Source organism: Sinocyclocheilus rhinocerous, unplaced genomic scaffold (assembly GCF_001515625.1).
Source record: "Sinocyclocheilus rhinocerous isolate Xijiao unplaced genomic scaffold, SAMN03320098_v1.1 scaffold2666, whole genome shotgun sequence".
In the NCBI taxonomy this organism is placed as follows: domain Eukaryota; kingdom Metazoa; phylum Chordata; class Actinopteri; order Cypriniformes; family Cyprinidae; genus Sinocyclocheilus; species Sinocyclocheilus rhinocerous.
In genome coordinates, this window is record NW_015641019.1 from 173,169 (window position 1) to 193,109 (window position 19,941).

Below are 19,941 nucleotides of genomic sequence, written 5' to 3' on the forward strand. Positions count from 1 at the left end.
AACTGGTATCAGTTCAACTTCACTCACTGAAAATTGTGTTTGTAAAGACCGAATCGATGGTGAATGCTGAATCAAAAAGGTGTTCTGGTTTGTGGTCTTTCTCTTCCAACACAGGGCTTTCTTTTAAAACCTCATCACTGGGGTCAGGTTGAGGTTCAGCACCGTTCTTACTTGACACCGATCCCACTGACTTCACTGACATAGTGCTATGGACACTGGCACGCCGACTGTTGCCCTCTGATGTTGAGATGACACAGCTGGTGCGGGGCAGAGTGGACAGAGCCTGGCCTGTTTTAGGGCTTCGCACTGGCGTGGCAAAGCAGTTCAAGCACCCTGATATGGAGGAGCGTCTCGAGAGCAGGTTTGGGATCAGACTCTGTACTTTGCACGCTCTGAGTTTTATACAGTCCAATGGTTGCTTTGCCCAGGTTTTGGGCTGAACGGTCTCTAGCAGATCTCCCACTGCTGGTTCTCCGTACCCCATTCCTTGAGGAGCAGTAGCCCTGCCTGAGCTCCTCATGGTTGGGTCGGGCTGGGGAAGGGGAGTCACTGAATCGTTGCGAGCTGGACGAGAGTGGATCCAGAAGGGGGCTGCTATCACTAGACCAGGCCTCGTTCTCCTGGCTCACACTGAACTCACCACTGCTTGCACTTGGTGCACGACTCGATTTGCCATTCAGGCCTGGTGAAAATTAGAGGAATTAGAGGAAGTTAAAGTTCAACAGAATCATGCAACACTCTTTGTAGTCTACAGACAAATTCTTACCATCATCCTGGCCTTCAGTGCCATTTGCAAGCCTTGGTGGAATTGTGTCTCCTTGAAAATCTTTACCTAAAGCCATAAATGTGTAAACACACAGTTAGATACTCTAGATATACACTGTGTTCCAGTTACTCTTTAAGACAGGCGTATCCAGGGTGAATAATTACTTATGAGACTTTTATTTTGCAAAGCAGCAAAGCACCAAAGCAGTGAAATGGTGTTTGCCCATGCAAAAGTTGCAGCCACAATACAAAGTTATTGGGTGCCAGAATGTTTTTTTGTTGTTGTTAAGGTGAGTTGCTATGGTCCTCTGGGTTGCCACAGTGTTGCTATGCAGTTGATAAGGTGTTCTGAATGGTGTATAGCATGTTGCTGTTGTTTTGGGTTGGCTATGGTCTTTTGGGTTGTCAAGGTGTTGCTATGGAGTTGCAAAAAGTGTTTTTCCTAGCATATATTGTTTTCTAGTTGCCATGGTGTTCTGGGTTGCCAAGGTGTTGCTGTGCAGCGGTGGTGTTCTGGATGGTTTTTTGCATGTTCCTATTTAGGTTTTATTTTTTATTTTTTTGGTGGTTACCAGAGCATTGCTTTGTAGTTACTAAACTGTTCTAAGTGTTTTTTTTAGCTTGTTGCTAAGTGGTTGCTATGGTGCTCTGGGCTGCTAAGGCATAGCAATGTAGCTTGTTATTGGGTGCCAGAATGTTTTTTTGTTGTTGTTAAGGTGAGTTGCTTTGGTCCTCTGGGTTGCTATGCAGTTGATAAGGTGTTCTGAATGGTGTATAGCATGTTGCTGTTGTTTTGGGTTGGCTATGGTCTTTTGGGTTGTCAAGGTGTTGCTATGGAGTTGCAAAAAGTGTTTTTCCTAGCATATATTGTTTTCTAGTTGCCATGGTGTTCTGGGTTGCCAAGGTGTTGCTGTGCAGCGGTGGTGTTCTGGATGGTTTTTTGCATGTTCCTATTTAGGTTTTATTTTTTATTTTTTTGGTGGTTACCAGAGCATTGCTTTGTAGTTACTAAACTGTTCTAAGTGTTTTTTTTAGCTTGTTGCTAAGTGGTTGCTATGGTGCTCTGGGCTGCTAAGGCATAGCAATGTAGCTTCTAAGGTGTTTTGCATTGCCAAGGTGCTATGCGGTTGTGAAAAGTGTTCTAAATGGTTGGTTGATATAGTTGATCAAGTATTCTGAGTTGCCAAAATGGTGTTGTGTAGCTGCTAAGGTGTTATGAACAGTTTTTAGCTTGTTGCTAAGGGGTTGCTATGGTGTTCTGTGTTTCCAAGGCATTGCTATGTAGTTGCTAAGGTGTGCTGAGTGTATTTTAGTATGTAGCTATGTGAATGTTAAGGTGTTTTGGGTGTTTCCCAAAGCATTGCTATGCAGTTGCAAAAACGTTTTTAGCATGCTGCAATGTGGTTGCTATTATGTTTTTTTCAATGGTTGCTAGTTTATTGCTATGCGGTTGCTAAGGTGTTCTGAATTCTTTTTTTAGAATGTTGTTATGAGTTTTAAGGCTGTTGCTGTGCAGATGCTAAGGTGTTCTGAATGGTTTAAAGCATGGTGCTGTTGTTCTGGGTTGCCAAGGTGTTGCTATGCAGTTGATAAGGAGTTATTAGTGGTGTATAGCATGTTGCTAATGTTCTGGGTTGCCAAGGCATTGCTCTGCAGTTGCTAGGGTCTTCTGGGTTGCTAAGGTGTTGCTATGCAGTTGCAAATGTGTTCTAAGTGGTTTTTAGCATATATTGCTTATAGTTGCTATGGTGTTTTGAGTTGCCAAACTGTTGCTATGCAGCTGCAGAAGAGTTTTAAGTAGTTTTTAGCATAAATTGCTTATAGTTGCTATGGTCTTCTTGCTAAGGAGTCGCTATGCAGCTGCAAAAGTGTTTTAAGTGGTTTTTAGCATAAATTGCTTGTAGTTGCTATGGTGTTCTAGGTTGTCAAAATGTTTCAGTGCAGCTGCTAAGGTGTTCAGAATGGTTTTTGGCATGTTCCTATTTAGTTTCTATGGTGCTTTGGATGGTTGCCAGGGCATTGCTATGCGGTTACTAACATGTTCTAAATGTTTTTAGCATGCTGCTTTGTTGTACTAATATTGATGCTTGTCACAAACACCATTAATGACAGAAAAACTGCAAATACCTAAGTGATAATGTGCATTCTGAGTTAGTACCTTGATTACAGATTATTGCATGATTGTCTATGGAAGAGTAGTTATGAAATGATGATGATGTGGAGTGTTTTTTTGAAATGGCAATGGTGTGCTGTATTATTTGCTCTTCTGGCTGATCTTCCTGCTGCCCAGAGTCTTCATCCAAACATCCATCTGACTGCAGCAGATCATTCATGGCTGAGATGGAACATGACAAGAGATAAAGATGACATGAGATGAGGTTTATGGAGCTGAAAGGCGATGCAGCATTATGTCTTGAGGGAGTTCAAGCATTTATCTTGCATTATTATTTTCTCTTCTCAAGAATAAAAGGCATTAATTTACTTGTAAAATGCTAAAAACAGCTTTGCTCATATTTAAGCTATAATGACTGATGATCATTAATCTTATCTTTAAATAATCCTGTATTCAAATAAAAAGCAATAAAGGGGAAGGCACAGCAGTTACAGGAAGGGCATGATGTGAAGTCTTACACAGAGATCGGCGGAAGAGAGACTTGACTTTGTCTTTATCCTTTGGTTTGCTACCCTTAACATAAAACATTTTCAGGGCGCAGACTTGATCATCACAATGGAAACATGAAGACAGGAAATGAGGGAGGAAAAACACTACAATAAGAAAGTTTGTGAACATTGTGAAAGAAGGAAATTATCTTGAAGGAAAGAACATGGAAATCACATACATCACAGACACATACATCACTCATCTTTTTTACTACCTACTTGGAATGTTAAGACATTTTGCTAAATTCTATGATTTCATGACATGCATTTCTTGTTTTAAAGAGGCCATTTCATTTTAAAACATTTTTATTATTAAATATTATTAGTTTTTTGCTTTAAAGCCAATTGACTTGTATTGTTTGAACAAAAAACATCGTAATTTATATTCCACGGAAGAAAAAAAAAGTCATACAGTTTTGGAATGACAGGAGGATGAATAAATGAAGATAGAATTTCCCTTTAATGTTTTATGTTTCTGACATCAGAGTTCTGAAAATTAAAGTACAGCATGTTTTCATAGAGCTCTTTTATCTCAAGGAACTTTTGATTACTCATGATGCGACCCTTTAAAAACATAAATCAGGAAACATAGGTCAAATAACTGTTTATTTATAGGAACTTAACTCTTTTTTAAGTTTTCTGTGGCAGGTTTGCCTAGGGTAGAATATGAGGAGTTTTCTAATCAGCAGAGGTGATTTGTGGGGTGATTTACTATAGTAGCTATCCTTTGCTTGGCTACTCCATGTCAGCCGTCTGCCACAAATTGTTCTGTTCTCCTTCTCCTGACCTTGGGATGTTGGGATGAAGGGTTTGCTGCTGACTGAGTGGCTTGTTTCTGGATGTTCCTGGCTGGAATGGCTGGACTGTGACAGTTTCATGTAACTGAGGTTATACTCACTGCTGCTTCTCTTAGGGGACACTGTGTCACCATTAAGGGAGTTGGAAGCAGATTCCTCAGAGCCCTGGGAACCCACAGAGGAGCCGTTGTCGGGGTCATCCAGACCCTCGGCTGACTCGGAGCGGAGCTGGGGAGTTGAGGAACGAACGTGCTGCTGATCTCGAGTCCTCGTCTTCATCAACTTCCTCATCTTCAGCGATATCCAGTTGACCCGTCTACATTGATTAAGTGGTTGAAGACAGAAAACGTGATAAATGAAAACTTGATTTAGATTTTTTTTTAATGCAAAAAGCCTCTGGTAACATCACATAATGAAACGGTACCTGCGTGGAGGTGATGGGTCATAGAACTTGTACTGATCCATGATTTTCTCTTCCAGCTTTTCCTTCTGCCTTCTGAGTTCATTCAGTTTGTCTCTGTCAAAATAACATTACAGTTAGTCTACATGCTTACATGCCATAATGTGCCATCTACTGTGCTCTAAAGGTTTCTAAAGTTTTCGATCTTTTTGAATCCTTTTGACCTCCTTTTGTCCACAACAATATGATTTTTCCAGTTGTTTGTGATTTACTGGATAAGGAATTTTACAAATATGTTTACTCACATTTTCTACCTAATAAAATATTGTAAAGCTGTTTCTTTATATATATTTTGTTTTTACTATTTTTCTTTACTTATTTCAGTTAAAGTTTATTTTATTTTATGTAACAAAGTTTTTTTTATAGTTTTAGTTTTAGTTAACTATACTGATTCTTCAAAGTTGTTGAGGGGAACTATCTTGGTTTTAGTTGTTTTAGCTTATTTTAATGCTTGTTTTGTCTCATTTTAAATAATCTTGAGGCCACAGTTTACTAGCTAAGAGCCTCTGCCTTTTATCTTAATTTCTCAGATTTTGCATTCAGCTATGTTGCTTATTATAGAAAAATATAAAAAAATGTCACGCTCTAAAAAAGTTAATGATCTTGTTAATTCACTGCACAAAACAAATAGTGGTCAGCACAAACCATGTTTATTTGAAAGTCAACCCATATTTATTGTCGTCTGGGTCATATTTTTTGACCTTGCATAGTTTTGTTTATGGTTTTTGAGGATAAGGGAATGACAAAGAAGCTGCCCATGTTGGCATCTACGTAATTTGATTGGCTTCAACCAAGCAGCAGATAAATTTGTGCTAAAATACCATAGTCTGGGCGCACAGACTTTGATGTCAACAACTAAAGATATGGGAATTGTTTAGTCTTCCCTTTAATAAGTGATTTATTGGACTATCCTAACTATGCTTAAATAACTTTGGTAATAAACCATAATGTGAGAACCATTGCTTTGCAGATTTTTCAGAATATTAATAAGCTGTCTTTAACTGATTTCTATGCTGCATAGATTTAAAAAAAAATGTCTCTCACATATATTGTCTCTGTTCCACATGGAACAAGTCCTTGCTCTCCATGGTCTGATCTAGCAGGGTTCGGTTCTGCAGCATCAGGCTCTGTATCTGGTCCAGCAAGTGTCGGTTCTCCTCTTCCAAGTTCCCCTTCAGCTGGGTCAGCAACTGAACAGAAGCACAAAAGGAGATGATTCATCATGGACTTACAGTATTTAATCAGTAGTTTTGTTTGAGAAGCAACAAAGTTAGGGTGATGGCAAGACTTTCTCCAGTTGCTTCCAGTCCAGTATTAACCTGCATAAACCAGCCTGGATGATGACATGATCTGCAGGTATGTAAAAGATGTTCTTCCAAGAACATTCTGCTCTGTTTGAATGAACTGCTACATACCTCACACTGGTTGGTCAGTTTAATGCTGGTGATTTCCAGCTGCTGGTTCTGCTCTTTGAGTTTGGACAGCTCTGATTCCAGCAGCGTTTGTTCCAGTTTGCAGGAGTTCAGCTGGTTCTTTATGCTCTTGTGCTCAACCTGAAGTTCCTCATTCTCTGCCAACAGCTTCTGGTAGGTTTGATTCAGCCTGGGTGGAGGATAAAGCACAATGTTTTGTGCGGATAATCATATAAGATGGTAAAAAAAATTATTTATTCATATATAATATTAATATTTATATATTTAAGGTAATGTTATTACTGTAGATTAACATTAGCTCTAAAATACAATGTTTGCCATTTATACACACTGTGCTTTAAACCCCTGATTTGGTGTTCCCAGTCAAAAATGTCTGGCCAAAAATCTCTCATTATTCTATATTGTCACCAAATCTTGGATTCAGTGTTTTTGTCATCTTGTTGTCTTTTACAGGTACAGGTTTTGTATTGCTTTTTGTAACTCATTGATCACAGGCCTCAATTATCTGAGCATATGCACTTCTATTTTTAAGTGAAAAAAATCATTATTTGTCGATAGTTCAGTCAATGTTCACTCAAAAACTAATGTGCATACGCTCAGATCAATGAGACCTACAATCAATCAGCTCCCAAAAGAAATACAAAACCTGTGCTAATTGAAATAAAACAAGTTCATAAAAATACTGAATTCAATATAGCATAATGAGAGATTTATATGCAATTTTTATAGACCTGTCATTTTTGACCGGGAACACCACAAGTGAAACACAGTGGGGGAAAAAAAATCCCAAAAATTATATTTTTTGGGGGGGAAGTTGGTATAACCTGTGTAAGCAAAGTCAGTAAGTTTTTGTCCAATGCAATAAGAAAATCCTCTCTGGGTCAAAATGACTGTAACACAACATAAAGACATAATTGAATTCCTTTACGTTTAATGTGACAGCTATTTTCTAAAGTTGGTGTACACCAAGGAAACAAACAAAGTATGAAAACACAGTCACACACATACAGTACAGTATATGAACACAGACACACACACAACACTGACCAGTCTTTCTCGTCTCTGAGTCTTTGGCTCTCTGCTGTTGTGTTCCTGTTTGTGCATATCTCATTCTGCATCTTCTGCTGTTCTTCTCTAAGAGCTCTCTCTAACCCCTCCAGCTGAGAGCGCTGCTGAAGTAGCGTGTTATATCTGGAAAATTATAAGGCAGACATAAACAGTGGCATAGTTTGATGGCACTTGTCTATACATACTACAAAATGCAGCACAGAAGCAAGAATAAATGTATTTAGTGCTTTCATGTGGCATTATATCCTTACACAGAACTTGGAATCAGCATCTTAACCGGGCACTGTAAAGACTAATCTTATGGTGTGTGGACTAACCTGTCATTCAGAGATCTGTGCTCTATCTCCAGGGTTCGGTGACTGTTCTCCATTGTTGAGTACTTGTGAGAGAGCACCTCCAACTCTGCTGCCTGTCTCTCATGCAGGACGCTCAGTCTCTCGTGGTCCCGGAGAAGAAGTTCATTAACGGTGCGCAGATCTTCTCTCTCCCGCATCATGCCCTCCCTCTCAGTCTCCGAACTCTGCCGTTCCCGCTGTTGCTGTGCATTATGAGCCATCAGAGAGGAATTCTGGGAAGATAAAGTGGACTTCTCTACCTAAGAGAATTTGAGGATTTTTTTTTGAAAGAAAGAAATTAATACTTTTATTTAGCAAGGAAGCATTAAATTGAATGAAAATACCTGTATCTGCAATATTACCAGTGCTTTTAATGCAATATGTCTGGTTTAATTTGACTCACCTGCAATTGTGCATTGTGTGTCTGCAGTGTTGTGTCGCTCTCCTGCAAGGAAGCCATCTGCTGTTGTAACGCAACTATTTGTGCACGCAACCCATCTGACTGCGCCTGCAATGTCTGCAGTTGTATCTGCAATGCCTGTTTCTCAGCCTGCAAAGTTGCATTCTGCACAAGAAAAACCAAAGGCAGATATGTCCAATTTCTGTAGCTTAACTAGTAGAGCATGATGTTTACAACACGAATGTTGTGGGTTTGATTTCCAAATGTACATGTACTGACAAAACACGTCTATCTTAAATGTGCTGAAGTTATGAAGCTGCTTAGCAGGAATTAAACATTACTTCATGTTAAAATCCATCCTTAAGTATTTAAACAGGTTGACTATGTAAGGGGACACTGTAGACTCACATTTCTCTCCACCTCAATGAGTCGATCTTTGAGTTTGAGCAATGCCCACGTGGCCTCCTGACTCTCTCTGTGCCATGTCCTCTCTGGTGGAGAACATCGTCCTGCCTTTTCCTCTTCATCCCTCTGAAGCAATGCCTCATATTTCTGTTTGACCTGCAAAAATGTATAAGAATTCAAAGTTGCTTTGGATAAAAATAAAAAAGCCTTGGCTTGGCCTTTTTGCTTGCATGAGCATTATCTCGACCAACCTAAAAAAATATACAGTTTTTAGCCTGAATTAAGAGACAATTTTCATTCGATTTTTAAAATATTTAAAAAAAAATTATTTTATTGGTTTTAAAATATGTTAGTGAAACATAAGTTTGGTAAACTGTTTTGGTCTTTCCCCATTCAAGCATGGCTACCAAATAAACTTGCTTTCAACTCACAGTTTTAAGATCCTGTCTTAGTTGCTGGTTTATCTTTGCCGATTCTTGCAGACGGGCCTCGAGGGCAGCCATTCTCTCTTTCTTAACCTTCAGGGATTTCATTAGAGAAGACTCCAGCTCTGACTCCAACTGCTTACACTGACTGAGACTGGGAGAGAGAGAGTGACGGAGACAAAGACAAAGGTGGTCATTCGACATTTCTAAGGAATCTGACATTTAAAAGTATCACCTTGGGCTTCTCTGAATGTCTGCATACCCCTGGTCTACAGCCTCGTGATCTCCAATTCGTGTCTCCTGGTTTAGCCTCATCCTCTCTAGTTCATAAGTAAATTTTTCAAGATCAGATTCTTTCTGTTGCAATTTAAACCATTGGTCCAGCAGCTCCTGGAGTGGAAAACAGTAAATTTGAGAAAATTAAGAGAACACTGAGAAAGTGTAATCATCTACAAAGCCTTCGCTGTAGTGGTAACCTCTCGTAATGTCATCAGCATCCTCTTATCCACTCCAGTCTGTTGAATCAGCTCCTGGTTTTCCTTCTCTAGCTCTTTGTTCTTGGTGCAGGCCTCACTAAGATAGTTAGCCTTTTTAACCAGGGTACGGTTCTCCTTCTCAAGGACCACCAACTTCAGGTTACTACTATCCAACGAGACCTCCTGGATCTTCACTTGCTGCCACAATCTCCGATTCTCCTTCTCCAGACAACTCCTATCTTGCTCCAAATCTCCATTCTCATGCACTAGACCTTGGTTTTCTATATCTACTTGTCCTTGGTTTTGGTTGAAATTGACTTGATGACTCTGGTTCTCAGTCTCCAATTCATGGACCTCAACTTCAAGACAAAGAAGATTGCCGTTAGTATTTTCCAAGGATATATGCAAATGTTCTGTGTCAAGGGAATGATTGCTGGTCTTCTGAGTCAGTGTGATAATTCGGCCATTGTGCATGTTGGTAAATGCTGGAGTAGATTTATGAGTCTTATAGTCCACTATGTCCGTCCTCCCATTTTCCTCAATATGTTTAGATTCAGAGATGATCTCATCCAATGGACGACTGTTTCCTTGAAGTTCTTCCAGGGCCTTCAACAACCTCTGGTTCTCTTTCTCCAGTTTCAGCAACCTGCTACATGTCATTTCAGTTACCTCTTGGCCCAAAGATTTCGACTCTACAACCATAGACACATATTTTAGGTTTATTCACGTTTACAGTTTTTTGCAAGCTACCGTATGCTTCTATGTAACAGCAAGATCTTGGTTTCAAAGCAAGGTTTGGAGTAACGTAGGGTCTTATTCAATGGCACAATGGTCCACAAGCATTACATTTTTAAGATGCCTTGTCAAATTGGCAGTGCTAATGTTTATATATACCTGAATTCTGTTGAGGGTTCTTGGCGAGTTCTAGCTCCCAGCCCAAACGCTTTGATTCTTCCATACTCCTTTTCTGAGAGAGCTCCAGTATGACGTTCCTTTCCAGCAGCTCCTCTATTCGTCTCCTGTCCACGGTTGTTTCCTAAAACACATTAGACAGCTGAGTCGAGCAGATAAATGATCGTTTGGAATGGCAAGAATAGAAAATGGTACATAGTAATATTGTGGCAGATCCTTTTCATGGATATCATTTCTTCTTCCTCACCTCTTCCATGTCATGAAGTTTTGATTCTAGTAGGAGGTTGTGTTTCTGCAGACGGTGCCGTTTTTCAAATCGTGCTTTGACACTCTGTAGCTCTTCCTCCAGCATGGCCTTACTTTCCATCAACACCTGATTATCCTCCTTTAGCTCCTATCAATGCCAAAAAGAAAGTTTTGAGATTTCTTGCTCATGCACATACACTAAATTTTGTTCTTTTGAACTTTACATCCATCAAATAATAATAATTTTAAAAAAAATGTATATATATATATTTTTTTATTTTTTATTTTTTATTTTTTGGCACCAAATCTGCATTTTAGAATGATATCTGAACAATCATGTGACACTGAATACTGGAGTAATGATGCTAAAAATTCAGTTTTGCAATAACATGAACTAAATTGCATTTTAAAATATATTAAAAGAGAAAACAGTTATTTTACATTCTAATTATATTTTACAATTATATTTCACTGTTTTTTTTTCTGTATTTTGATCAAATAACTGCAGCCCTGGTGAGCTTAAGAGAATTATAAAAAAAATTTTTAAAATCTTACTAACCCCAAACTTTTTAATGGTACTGTATGCACACATAAACACTGTTCTATACACACCTCCAGTTTGACTTTGTAAAAGTTCATGTTGTGAAGTTTATCTCGGTAGCGAGCCACTTCCCTCTCCAGTTTGTCTGCTCTGATGGCTCTTTCTTTCATCGCATCCAGCTCATCACGGTACATCCTGGCTGCTCGTGCATCTGTTAACAGCTGCATGTTCTGCCATGGACCCCCCAAAAGTAGATGGGATAGAAAGAGCAAGGAAGAAAAAAATGAACATTAAAATAACAACCTTAGCAATACATAAACAAATATGGCACAACTGAACTGGACATTAGTTTATCTTTTGAAAGTTAAAGTTTTGAAGTTGTCATGTCTATAACATAAAAGCATATGTGATAAAGAATAAAAAATAATGTAGCAAAATATAAATTGTGACAAAAGTGAACGTTCATCATTGGAGCTTTAGATCAGTCATATATTAAAATATTTTATTTTTAGTACCTCTTGCTGGTGTCTTTTAACCTCAGCTTCCACACTGTCCAGGTCCTGCCTGCAGTCTAAAAGCTGTCCACTTTTCTCCTCTCTGTTGGGACACAGGCAACAGATGTTTGGAAGATTTAAAAGATTCAATACTCACACAGGTTCAGAGGAGTGATTAACATGTAATCACTTAATCAGAGAAGAAAAAGTATGCACAGAATCACACACCCAAACATGTGTGCAAATTAGCATAAGTACGTGCAAAAAAAATGCTAATATAACCACATGCAAATGTGTACACAAATGCACATCTACTACAATCACACACAAGCCAACAAAGAGGCACAGCCATCCTATGTTTGACATATCGATAAGACAACAACAACAACAAAAAATGTGCAAATCTGCTTTTAGTAGCTACACAAAAATCAGAAAGACAGTTATTTTAAAACCATTGTGATATTTTTTCTGCGTAGTGCTCTGTTTTTGCAAAAGTCAATATTGCATTTTTCACATCACACATCACATCAACATATATCATATTTATAAATATTAAATAATGTTTTAATTAAATTATTGTTTTATGTTATTGTAAAGGTACACCAGAAAGTTAGTATAATCACCTAAAAATTATTGTCATTGATTTTCCAAACTCTGTTATTTCATAGACCAGTATGTCCAGAATTTTCACTACAAAAGATGTTTTATCCCCAAATGAAACTGACTTTTGCTAAACTGAAGTCTGCTTCCTATAAATGATGATTGACACATCACATATTCACTTTAAAACACTGAGAAAGCCGTGTTGTTTTGTTTTGACATTAACACTCAAGTGCTGCTCAAGGACTACTCCAAAATAGACGCCCAAGAAAGCAGCAGTATGAGCAGTATTGTACAGCGGGTTTGAGGATAGATGGAAAAAAACTGATGGATGGAAGGATGGATGGGTGGATGAGGGGGGTTGACTGTCTGTAGCATTACACTAAGAGGATCAAAGTGGGTCAGCAGAATAAGGACGGACTGTACCACTGTGCCCTGCACTGTGCCAGGGTCTATTTAATCTGGGGCAAGCTTCCTACATACATTTTACTGTAACCACAGAACTAGCTGATTAATCAGTGAACCTTTATTTATTATCAAACAAGTAAATCAATGAAAATAAGAAAACACACATGATTACATTTTATTTAAACTCTAGTATAGTGCAAATGATTATTAATTGCATAATATTGTTTGAGGTAATATGAGGTATAAATAGTTCAGCCATGAAATTATACTCATGTTCTGATTGGTTAACTCAATTCAATGTTCCCAGCCAATCGGATTCATATACTCATTACTGTTTATCTATATAACCAGGACGTATTCAATGAATGCTATGTCTGCACGCTATGCGTGTCCTCATCTTAGCCCACCGCCTCCCCAGCACCACCTGCCTAGATCTGCTATGGGGGATCTTCCTCTCACTAGCAGCACCAGCATGTTTCCTTTTAAAGGGCTCATCGGATGAACATTTTCCACAAGTTGGCATGATTTTTTTTAGGGTCTTCATGAAATGTCTGTAACATATTTTGCTTAAAAACACTCAATGGCTGTAAACAACATCCATTTTGCCTTGTCAAAAACAGCTCTGCTCACACCAACTCATTTTGGTGTATGTCTCTTTAAATGATAATAAGTTACTGCACACCCCACCCCTTTCCGTGATTTCCACTAAAAATAAAAAAAATACGCTGGAGCAAGGGAACGAGGAGATTTCACAAAACGAGAGTCTTTAATAATCCAACATGGAGACACAGAGCACAAGGATGACATTCACAACAAGTATACCCGACAAAGGAAGACTGAACAAACAGGAACTTAAATACAAGGGATAACTACTTAACACAGGTGCACAGAATGACTAATTAACTAAACGAGGAAGTTTCCACTCAGCCGGGAGTGGAAACGTGCAGATTAATGGGCGGTAATATTATAATAAGAACCCCTTCCTATGTCAGAGGGGGAGAGAAATCTGATCGGCTCATTTTCTCACATGCTTGCAGAGAAAGGCTTACAAAACTAAACTTACTGGGTTTTTCTTTTTCACGTTTTCTGAGTTGGTAGATGCACCGGACACCCAATTATAGCACTTAAACATGGAAAAAGTCCGGTTTTCATCCGATGAGCCCTTTAATTTTATGATCCGAGCGTTTAGCAGAAGCTAATCTACTTGCTCTGCAGCAGCAGCAGCAGCAGAGTAGCAGATCTAGTCCACCAAGACCAAACCTACGCACATTCTATTTACATTAATAAAGCTTTTATAATCTATCCCGAGAGATGTCATGACTGAAATTGTTTTGTACACTGGAAACTAAATATAGGCTTTCAATATTAATAAATAAATACAAATAAAAATGCTCAATTATGATAAAAAATTAAATAAATAAAAATATTTAATAAAAATGCTGCCAATATATTGTCTATTTTCAACAGTTAATGACCCAGGAAATGGCTTGATTAGTGCAGCTTTCTATTCTGTGTTGACATATTCTCTATTGAAACAGGAAGTCACAGTCATGAACCATGATTTTTTGCTTGCTAAAATGATTGCAATTATATACCCCTATAAACATACAAGTTTGACCATTCATCATATCTGTGCATGTGTAGATCCTTTTAGCGTGTGTGCATAAGCTCACAGTTCCTGTCTGAGGTGTTTGATCCTGGCTTTAGCGTCCATCAGCTCTAGTGACAGATGCTGCTGGGATAAAGGGAGCCAGCTGCTGGCAGACTCTGTGAGGGAGGAGTCATCACCAAATACTACAGATTTCATCGACTTTTTCCCCTGCATCAACTCCACGATGGCCTACCAGCAGAGACAGAAAGAGTGAGAGAAAATCAATCTGTTTTGGCTTCACCCAATAGACATTTAAAGTCACATGCACTGGCTGTTTATCATTTTATGAACCGACTATTATTTATTTTCCTTCATACTGCAGCCAATAAACCTTTTTGAAATTGAACGATCATCTCCTAAAAAAGTGTGGAAGGGAATGAATTTTGTCACTTCTAAAAGACTTCTGAAGATACCTCAAATTGCCGGTCTCGCTGGTCCACTAATATTTTGAGATTAATGCTCATACTTCTGCAGAGATTTTCCCATTCCTCTGGACACAGACCCTCCATCCCCAACCAGTGCAGACCAAACACGTTCTCCTGACAATGAGTCACCTGGAGTGCAAAAAAAAGAGTCAATCAGCATTTTGTAAAGCTTTATACAATTACAAAAATGTGTATCATCTACCTACTGCTCAATTCAAAACACCTCCTGGCAAGAAGGTGCATAATAGATAATAGAAGTTACATGCTGCTGACAATCTGAAAACAAAAGGGTTTCTGATGTATTATCTTGTTAAGTTATTAAGACACTCATTATGCCTGTAGGTGGCTTCTTTCAGGCAGACATGATTTTAATCAGTTCTCCATGAGAAGTCCAATCAAATATAATTACTACATGACTATACAGATAATCAGCCATATGTGGCATATTTGCCAAGCAATTGTGTCTCTTGTAGTCTATTCCAGTACCTCTTGGATATGAGCTGCAATTGCTGCTTTTGTGTCAAAATCAAGACTTTGTATCTTCTCGATATACTCCTCTTTTCTTTCACACTGTAAAACAGCAACAGGCACTTTTAGGTCTACACACTAGAGGTGGCACTGCTTCATTTTGGTGAAAATGTACAATGAAAAAATGAAAAGTTAAATGAATTGTCAAGTGCTCGGTTTAATATAATCTATGTGCACATACATAGTGACATGTTACCTGCACAGCACAGCCAAGCAACAGTAGCAGTAACTTCCTGATCTCTTCTAGACCTTCCTCTAGAAAAAAGTTTTCATTTGTCAATTCAGTCAAAACAAGTGCTTTACAATGGAATACAAATGATCCTGAATTTGCTTGATCACAGTTATCTGGTGCACTCCAACATGTTTTTGAAATAAGTCTCTTATGATCACCAAGGTTGCATTTATTTGATCAAAAATACGGTAATATTGTGAAATATTATTACAATTTAAAATAACTTGTTTTGTATTTGAATATATTTTAAAAAGTTATTTATTTCTGTGATGCAAAGCTGAATTTTCAGCATCATTACTCCAGTCTTCAGTGTCACATGATCCTTCAGAAATCATTCTAATATACTGATTTGCTGCTCAAGAACCATTTCTTATTATTATCAATTTGGAAAACTGTTGTGCTGCTTAATATTTTTGTGGAAACCATGATACATTTTTCAGGATTCTTTAATGAACAGAAAGTTCAGAAGAACAGCATTTATTTGAAATATAAATCTTTTGTAACATTATAAATGTCTTTACTGTCACTTTTGGTCAATGTAATGCATCCTTGCTAAAGTATACAAAAAATCTTACCGACTCCAAACGTTTGAACGGGAAATACTGTCAATCAAAACAAACGCCTCTCGATATGTACACATTTTATTCTGAAGAAAGATATCATAGATATCAAGATATTGTATTATAATTACAACTCCTGAAACCATAAGCGTAAACCGTCCAGGGGGACATAAAGGGAGTGTTGGAAAGGACAGGAAAGTATTTAAAGGAGTAAGTAAAATTAAAATTACACACAGCAGCTTTATGATTTCTGTAAGAGCTCCTGAAGGATTAGATTCAAGCTACTGGAACTATTGTGCATTTTCTGAGAATCGCTTTTTTATTTATTTATTTTTTATTTTTTTTAAGAGCTGACGTACCACAGACCGGGTTCCTGCCCAGCAGCAGCACATTGGGAGGAGGCATCATAATCAGCTGATGCAGGGTCTCCTACAGAAAAAAAGGATGCAAAATCAGAAACAAGAGATGAGAGATGAGATACTCAGAATATTGCCCAAAAATCAACAGCTCTGAGTTTTATTAAAGAGCAAAAACAACCCCAGCTGCCATCAGTTTCTTTGCATTCAACCATTTTAAGCGGTAAATTACAAGTAGGAACAGGGACTGGGGTAATTGTTTAGAGACGTCTCAAAGAGTTCAGGAAACTTGTGTGCAGGCCCATGGGGGATGGTTTAAATCAAGACAATTATTAAACTTTGATGTGGTGCTTCAGATGAACTTGAATGTTGTGGTCACCATCTTCTGCAATCTTATTAATGTGTAAAAAAAAAAAAAAAAAAAAAAAAAAAAAAGTAATCACGCTCTAACTATTTGCTCCGGGCCATTGCTGTTTCCTAGCTACTGATTACACAGATGTTGGCTTGGCGTGGTGATATCTAGGCCAGCCTCTTTGAGGGGAGCTTGTAGGTCTGGTGGCGAGACTATTTCCACATGGACAGATGTGCAGGATACAGGGTGGATAGCAGGAACTTTAGGGTATGACTTCAAATCCTGCCCTTCCACCTAGAGGGCCTCCTTTTGAGAATACGCAGAATCCAGTATATTAAAAAGGGAACTTCACATTGAACTTGCATGCAGCAAAAACATATTTGAAAGAATGACTTTGGTTATACATTAACTTTTGTTTCTCTGCTTTGCAGAAGACAAGGGTATAGACAGCAAACGTACAGCCCACTTTTAAGCGGTCTTGGTTTTGGTAGTGTTTTTCTCTTTCATGAATTTCTAAAGATTCTTCAATATATAGCCTTGAAACACTCTAACTATCTCAGAGATGAATCACGACATTACAACCACTGATTCAAAGCAAATAAATAAGTAATACCAATTTAGAAAAAATGGGGAAACAATGTACAATACTGTGTATTTATCTTTTTTATTAGCTGTAAGTCATTGATTGAATCTAACCTTTTTTCTATTATAATGTTAGTCTCACGTAGCCAGACCTTCAGATTGACGGCTGAAGGTCTGGAATCTATGGCAGCTTTCATTGGCCAAGGCCCGCCCATAAGGCCGTTTGAACGACATGTCAAACAACCAATCACAGTTCGTTTCGTTCATTGTCACGTTTCGGGGCGTGGAAATGTCACCACAATAACAGACCGGTGTGTAAAACTCTCGGACGTATTTTAAAGATTCTATACCGCGAACTTTAAATATTTCACATACTTTTGAAAATCCAGCGTTTAGTTGATCCTGATAAGCGCTTGTCGTCACAGTTGTAAACACGACGGCTTTCTTTTTTTCGTGAGGGGCTTTGGCGTCACGGCATCTTTGTTTCCAGGCGGAACGTTAAAGAACGCGACACGCACGTCTACCGGAAATCCTGTATAATTCAACCAATCCGATGACGACTTCGAAATTCCTGAAGTGTTTCCACTTTTGTGTGCCATAGGCATCAGATGTTTAGCCAACGGTCCGTAAGGATACAGAAATTTTTGATACCGTGTGACAACACTATTAGACATAATCACTAGAGCCCGACCGATATGGGTTTTTCAGGGCCGATACCGATATTAGGGAGTAAAAAATGAGGACTGGAGCCCTCTCAAACGCCACCCTCCGCGCGTCGGTAGTCCCCCCGGTATCGCTTGATTGGTCGGCGCCGGACCGCGAATTTGACCACCATAACTCCCGAACCCCGGGGGCTATCAACGTGGGGGTGGTCTCATTCGAAAGCGGGCTTCTAGACGTACACTCATTCTGAGGCTGAGACTATTATAATGTTAACTTAATCTAATTTCTCTTCTGGAATTATGGGTAGAGAAGTTCCTTAAAAATGAATTTAGCTAAGTATATATATATATATATATATATATATATAATAATTATTATTATTATTACATCATGTGACACTGAAGCTTGAAGTATTGATGCTAAAAAAAATGATGTCTGTTATTCATTTTTGAATCACAGGAATAAACAACCTTTCAAAATATATTAAAACAGAAAACAGTTCTATTAAATTGTAATAATATTTCAAAATATTACTGTTTTACTGAATTTTAAATCAAATAAATGCAGCCGTGGTGAGCATTGAAGAGACTTTTTTTTTTAAAAACAACAACACCAACAACAACATCAATAATAATAATAATAATAATAACAACAACAACAATAATAATAATACATATGTTAACTTATCTGATTTCTCTTCAGGAATTTAGGGTTAGAGAAGTTCTTAAACAGGAATTCAGCAATTTAAAAAATATATATATTTTAATTCTTATTTTATTATATTTATGATAGTTTATTTTATTTTTTAATAAACTTTTTAAATGTTTTTATATTCATTTACTTAATTATTAATTTTCTCTGTGCCTTACCTGGTAGTATGATTTGATGTGGTAAATGAGAACAGACAGCTTTTTAGCTCTCTGGCCGATGTCATTGTTCACTTTGTTTAAACCTTGAACAGTCCCTTTGGGATTTCTGTGAGAAAAAAAAAGACATGAACTTAATGTTTCTTTGGGAACTGGAAACTGATAGAATTTTTCATATGAACACAGCACAGCAGTCTAGTACACTTTCTTTCAAAGAAATGTAAAATTTACTGACCCACATTTTTAAATTGCATTCAGAATGTCCTAAAAAAAATTCTTGTAAAATATGAGATCAATAAAAACCTCAACTACTCTACATTCAAACAGAATGCTTACTATACTGAGTTGAGTGCTCAGATTCTATAACTGTGTGCAAATGGATACTTACATTTCATTCATGACCTTGTTCAAGAATATGCCATCCACTAATTCAGTGTATTCATAGAGCATGTTCCCCTCGCTGTCACCTAGCTGACCAAATGTCTTAACCTTTGGAACACAGATATATATGAGAAGTTAAAATGACATGTCATGAAGTGACAGCAGTGTGACATGCTCTTTAAACAACAATTTTCTACGTAAACAAGCAGTTTTGTTGCATTGTGAGAATGAGACATCATATTGAGAAACTAAATGGAATATTCATAGTTTTAAACACTCATTAATCACACTGTAGAGAACTGCACAAATATAATTATCAGTGAAGACTGAGCTGGTCGCCACACTTCATTTGAGTGAATACAAAAGTGATTTTATATATATAGAAAGCATATTAAATGAAAGTAAAGTGTCTACTTTAATGTTTCAAATAACATTTGAGAAAATAAAAAGTCAATATATGGGTAAAATAATGTTCCATCGTCATTCAGCGTAACAGACATATTTATGAAGAATGAAACAACATACTTATTCTGACTTATACTTATTAAAATATTTAAAAGAAAAAACTAAATATAAAGATGCAAACTTTTATTGTTTTGATGCTTGACGACCCTTTTTCATCTTTCACCTATATATATACACACACACACACACACACACACACACACACTACCAGTCAAAAGTTTTTAAACAGTAAGATTTTTAAAGTTTTTTAAAGAATTCTCTTCTGCTCACAAAGTCTGCATTTATTTGATCCAAAATACAGCAAAAGCAGTAATATTGTGAAATAAATTTACTATTTAAAATAGCTGCTTTCTATTTTAATATATTTTAAAATGTATTTTTTCCTGTGATGCAAAGCTGAATTTTCAGCAGTCATTGCTCTTCAGTGTCACATGATCCTTCAGAAATCATTCTA

At 37.6% G+C, this 19,941-nt stretch overlaps 1 pseudogene; it reads right to left on the bottom strand.

The window, feature by feature from the left end:
* Positions 1-19: 19 nt before the first annotated feature.
* LOC107753910 (girdin-like) overlaps positions 20-19,941 on the bottom strand; it is a 23,350-nt pseudogene continuing 3,428 nt past the window's right edge.